The sequence below is a fragment of the Elephantulus edwardii genome, unplaced genomic scaffold (assembly GCF_000299155.1).
Source record: "Elephantulus edwardii isolate Elephantulus edwardi_28Jun2011 unplaced genomic scaffold, EleEdw1.0 scaffold00146, whole genome shotgun sequence".
In the NCBI taxonomy this organism is placed as follows: domain Eukaryota; kingdom Metazoa; phylum Chordata; class Mammalia; order Macroscelidea; family Macroscelididae; genus Elephantulus; species Elephantulus edwardii.
Genome location: NW_006399896.1, coordinates 1,213,249 through 1,219,718, shown reverse-complemented (window position 1 = coordinate 1,219,718; position 6,470 = coordinate 1,213,249).

The following is a 6,470-nucleotide window of genomic DNA, read 5'->3' as shown; positions in this document are numbered from 1 at the left end:
TAAATAGCCTTGAACCCTACCTTATCCTGAGTTAATCTCACTGTCCCCAGCACACTCACACCCAGTGTCAATTTATATCCTCCAGAGTCTTCCTCGCCTGAGCTGTCTCTCCACCCTTCCATCTAAGCTTGATATCCTTCTCCAAAAACTAGTCTCTCCTAGCAACATGCCCCAAATATGCCAGATCAAGCTTCAAAATCCTTACCTCCAAGGTGCAACTAGGTTTCACCCTCTCTAGGTCAGACCTGATTGTTTTCTTGGCAGTCAATGGTGTGTTCAATGCACCGTTGTTCCAGCACAACTCAAAGGCATCAATTCTTCTTCTGTCATCCTTAGTCATTGTCCAGCTCTCAGATGTATATAGCAAGTAACTACAATGATCATGGTTTGGATCAGGCATACCTGAGTCTTTAGACGGATATCATTGCTCTTTTGTACTTTGGAGATAACAGACAACAGATTCTCCCAATACAAATTGTCTTTTGATTTTCTCACCGCTGATGCCAAAAATGTTGATTGTGGAACAGAGCAAGCTGAAATTGTTAAAAATCTCAATTTCTTCTCCATCTGTTATGATGCTGCCAATTGACTCAGTGATGAGAATCTTTGTTTTCTTGATGTTGAGCTTCAACCCATATAGAAGACTGAAGTCCTTGACATTCTGCAGCAAATGACTCAGATCCTCCTCAGTTTTGGCCAGAAAGATAGTGTCATCTGCGTAATGCAGATTGTTGATGATTCTTCCTTTAATCCTGATGTCACATTTCTACTCATAAAGCCCAGCCTCCTGAATGATCTGTTCTGCATATAGATTGGAAAGGTATGGAGGCAAGACTTATCCCTGATGGCTTCCTTTTCCAATTTTGAACCATGTAAGATCTGAGGACTACTTGTTGGTCTAATTATAGATTTCACATGAGTACAATCAAGTGTTCTGGGATTCCCATTCGTCTCTATGTTAGCCAACATTTGTTGTAAGTTGCACATGCATGTCTTTGCATAGTCAGACACAGATACGCATTCTTCTGGTTCTCTTTGCTTTTAGACAAGATCCATCTGACATTGGTTATGAGGTCACAGCCTCTTCTAAACCCAGCTTGTATCTCTGGCATTTCTCTGATGTAGTGTTTTAGTAATTTTTGGATAATCTTTGGCAGGATTTTGCTTGCATGTGATATTAATGATAATTTCTACACACTCTGTTGGGAATTAGAATACATATAGATCTCTTCCTGTCAGTTGGCCAGGTAGTTGTCCTCCAGATAGCTTGGCACAACCTGGTGAGATTTCTTGGCACAACCAGGGTTGCATCTGTTTGTTGAAATGTGCCAGTTAGTATTTCATCAATTCTGTGGTCCTTGTCTCTTGCCAATTCCTTCAGAGTAGTTTGAACTTCCTCCTTCATATTTTCCTATTACTCATACTTTATTTCATGAAGTTTTCCTATGTTAGCCAATTCTTTTTGATACAGTGACTTCTTTTGAAACTTCCTGGATCATTCAATACTCTTCCCATAGAATCTTTAAGTATTGCAACTCGAAGCTTGAATTTATTCGTCATTTCCTTTAGTTTGAGAAATGCCAAGCCAATTTGTCCCTTCTAATTTTCTGACTCCAGCTCTTTGTATATTTCATTGTAATACTGTGCTTTGTCTTCCCAAGCTACCCTTTGAAATCTTCTGCCCAGCTCCTTAACTTTCTGATTTCTTCCCATTGCTTTGGCTTCTCTGCATTATTGTGCAATATTCAGAGTCTCTTCTGACATCCCTCTCTGTCTTTTCTTCCTCCTATAACTTTGCAATGACATTTGCATTCTTCATGGTTGATATTGTTGGATATCCTCCCACCATTTCTGGTCTTCATTCATTAGCGTTTATGGCCTCTGTTCTTGATATAGATTTTAAATTCATGTGGGATAGACTTAAGGTCACATTTTAGCTCTTGTGAATTCATTTCTATTTTCTTTAGCCTTAGTTTGAATTTGCATGAGTAGTTGTTTATAGGTTCTAGAATAAATATCTGGCCTAATTTTCAAAGTTGATATTGAGCTTCTCCAACTATTCTTTCCACAGATGTAAACAATCTGATTCCCATGTAGTCCATCAGATGAGGTCCATGTGTATAGTCACCATTTGTGTTTCTTACAAAAGGTATTTGCAATGAATAAATCATTGATTGTACAAAATTTTATCATTCTATCTCCAGTCTCATTTTGTCACTGAGTCTATTTTCTGAGTAGTGATTCTTCTTCTTTGCCCTCCATCTTTTGCATTCCAGTCACCAATTATTATTAATAAATCCTGATTGCATGTTCAATCGATTTCTGACTACAAAAGTTGGTAGAAGTTTTCTATTTCCTCCTCATTGACTCTGGTTGTTGGTACATATATTTGAATGATAGTAGTATTAACAGCTCTTCCTTGTATGTGTATGAATATTATACTGTCATTTATTTATTTATTTTATTTTTTTAAATTTTTTTTGTGTGTGTGTACCGTCAAATCAGATCTGACTGGTACAGGAGGAGATTGTCCCTCCTTTTCTCGGCAGAGCATCTGGTGGATTCGAACCGTGTGCCTCTGGGATTGTAGTTGCAGCTCTTTGCCACTAGGCCACCAGAGCTCCCCTATACTGTCATTTATAATATTGTAGTCAGTATGGACCTAGAAATGGTCTTTTTGCCACCACGATTCCCCCTCACATTTTAATTTCTAGAGTAGTAGATTATATGATTGTCTGATTTAAAATTGTTAGATATAAAAAAAGAGTGTGAGGGTGCGAGGGAGAGAAATAAAGAAAGGGATTGGTCCTAAGAAATGAACAGGCCTCTGTTGCGCAGCCTGAGAGGGATGCCAAGTGACCTAGCAGCATGGCATGGAGACAGGATCAAAAATGGCACACAGGCAGTTTGGGGGGTTTCCTTTTTATAGGGGTCCTGGGGAGGACTAAGATGTTATTTCTTTATGAATTTGACATGTTAATTAAGTTAGGTTTCAGCAGCTTTTTTCCAAGCTCAGACTCTTATCAGGATCCATTGTTTGGTCTGGTATGACCAGCTTAGATGTTATCAAGTTTCTCAGGAAGTGATCAAGCTTGGGGGCAGTGGGGCAACTGCTGTATCCTTCCTTCAAAAACGTTCTGTGCCAATCCATCTCAGCTCACCAACGCCTATTAATGTCAATATTCATGCATTCCATTTTTTTTCTTTAACAATGTCTAATTTTCCTATATTCATCTTCTCACAATCCACATTCTGATCACTGATGTCTATTTGGAACTATTTCTCCTCCTTTGTGTTTCCCAAAACAAGGGTTCAGTATACAGTGCCTTATCTGCTAATTTAATCTAATCTAACTGTGTTCTGTTGTTCATAGGGCTTTCAAAGCCCTGTTATTTTAGAAATGAATGGGCAATCCTCCTTAATCTGCCTTAATTTGGATGGTCAGCTTTAGAACAATGTCTGATGGACAAGCATTTTACCCAAAAGAGCAGATGCAAGACCCTTCACCGTTATACAACTAACAGACTGGATGATGTGTTGCAGGACAGAGGGTAGAGTATTTTTATAATTATTAATAATGAGACAGTCAACCAAGAATGAGATAAAACAGAGAGCACAAAGACAGGGGGCCAGCAGTTCTGGACTGAAGAGCCCCATTCCAGCTTCCCTCTATCTTTATTGAAAATTATCAGGAAGTAAATCACAAGTAATTCAATGCAAATGAAGCCAAGCTCTTTCTATTGAAAACCTTCCGCTTGACTCAGGAGGGAGGGGTCAGCAAATACAATGCAGGAATCCAGTAAACCCTTAAGGAGTGTCTTAGTGTCTCAGGATGAACTCCAGTTTGGACTGGGCCTCCCCCACATCCTGAAATAGCATTTGGTTTATTACAAATATTTAGTATGAAATTTGGCTTCCCATATGATGAACTGCCCACTTTTGGTGCATGTGTTGTGGTCCCATATCTCTGCCCTGCCCCACCAGCACCCATACCTCATCCCCCCAACTAACCCCTGAAAGGTGGCTCAAGCCTCTGGCCATTCCTGTGCTCATTGTCTCTACTCCCTGGTGAGGATGGTCCTCTGGGAAGGTTCCAGATGGGGTGGCCTGGTTCCTGTGCAGGCAAGAGGACAAGGGCAGCCTGGTTCCAGTGTAAGTGGCTGGCAGCCTGGTTCCAAGGTGGGCAGGTGACAGTGTAATATAGACTGTCAATAGACACTAGGATGTTTGGGGCACAAAGACACTACAAAAACTCCAAAGTGGGGAAAAGACCATTTGGTGTGCTAAGGGCTCTTAGGAGATCCTAAGGCGATAAGTAGACATTAGTGCCTTCACAAGCTTTTTTGAAGAACTTGTTAAATTTTGACTATGGTCCAAGGACAGGACTAAATCTACCTGTGGTGTTTTAGGCTTGAATTGGTGTATGACACAAATATCTGGAGAATAGGACTTTTCTGTTGTTCTTCAAATCCAGGCCTATAGGACTCTTTCTTACCTGGGAGCAAAAACATCCCTAGGAAGTGACCTCTTTTCAGAAGGTGCTCAAGGAATCCAGGGAGTAGTTGAGGTAAATTCCAGAGAGATCAGATCACTGAATATCTTTCTAAATTCCAGAAAGACCACAGCTCACTTTCTGAGGCTGTGTCAACACCTCAGAGCTATGGGACACTGAAGAAAACAGCCACGGTTCTCCTGTTATTGTGGGAACTGTTGAGAAATTGTGCTACTGTTGACTGTGAAACAATAAAAAGTAAATGTGTAGAGGCTGCAAGCCAGAGAGACCACCTCCAGAAGACATTCTGAGTCTGAAAGTGTGCATGGGGTGCTATAAAAGTGGCGGTTCATTTTTAACTTCCCCATTGGTGAGTATTGAGTCAGAGGATAGTGTTTCTATGGTATCCTATGCTATTCCTGTTCAGGCTGGGGTGTCATCTGGCAGGACACCAGGTGAGTCATACCCTCAGTGGTGGCACCATTGTAACCCTTTGTCACGTCCCCTTAGGGCTCAGTTTTAATTACACTAACATGTACTTCTAAATGACACCACTCCTCCCAGGTACCTTTTCATTGTTCTGTTCTCCTCTAAGTTGCAGCATTCATGTGTGACCCCCATTTTGCATTAACTCATTGTCATGGTTTCCATTTGATGGGTGATGATGTCACAGCAATTAAGAATAGAGCTGCTTTTTCCCTCTGATTACAGTCCTGCTTCAGTTCCCTTTTCACACTCTCCACAATGCGGCTAATGCGTGCAGCAATCATTTCTCGTCCACAAGCTCTCTCCCTTCACCAGACACATGATTTCCGGTTGTTAGCAGCGCAGGCTCTGAGCAGAATGAAAGTGGGCTGTGCAAGATAAATACTGGGCGCCCAAGAGCAGGTTCAGTTCATTACCACAGAGATGTCTCAGACACAGGAGATTATAAAATCTGTGCCTTTAACAAATTTTATCGTTAGGAGGCAGTAAGTCAGGTGCTGCTCTTACCAAATCCATTTATCTTGCAAAATTCTTAGTTCTTAAGTATGATAGAGATGATGGGGATGGCATAAGACAGGAAGGGTCGATATGACACCTAACAACAATAACAACAAGTGGAAGCTCTGTTAGCTTAATGGTAAGGTGTTGTCTACCCAAAGGCATGAGTTTTGAATCCACCAGCTGCTCTGTAGGGAAAAGATGGGCAATCTCTAATGCAATTAACTGCACATGTAAACCCATTGGAGGGTCAGTTATAAGTTGCCTCTGTCTCGATGGTACACAAGTGTTACTACCTCCTGTTCAATGTACAAGTCAGTTCAGGTCAACTATATGTGGTCACATGGATTATTCTCTCTGTGTGAGTGTGTGTGTGTTTGTGTGTGTGATAGAGAGAAAAATTGCCAGCAGATTAGGGGGAAACTAAAACTCAAGCCTTCAAACTCACTGCTATTAAGTTAGTTCATAGTGAGCCTCCATCCGATGTCTGAGGATGTAAATAGCAACAGGATGAGATTGCACATCTTTCTCCCTCAGAGTCACAGGTAAACTCGTATGACCAAAGATGTGCAGCCTTTGGGTAACAGTGCATCTTCCTACAGACTACACCACAAGAGATGTCTTAGAATGAATACACACACACAAACAATAAAACCTCACTGCTCTGAAGTCAGTTTCCGCCTATAGGAACCTTTCATCATGTTTCCAAGGTTATAAGAGACGATCTTTCTCTCTTGAAATGACTGGCGAATTCAAACTGCCAGAGATGTACAACCATTGGTTTAGCCCACTCACAGCATAGAAGAAACAGAACCCTGCAAAGTAGGTGTGTGACTGGGAGAAAACAGAGACGTTGGAGGAATTCAGAAAAATTGGGAATTGTCCTCTGATCCACACAAGGAGTCCAGTCTGGACATGCCTCTGGGCGGGGCCAACATGGCAATCAACATCCTAATCAGTGCTTTAGTCTCTTGGAATTTCTCTATTTTTTTTT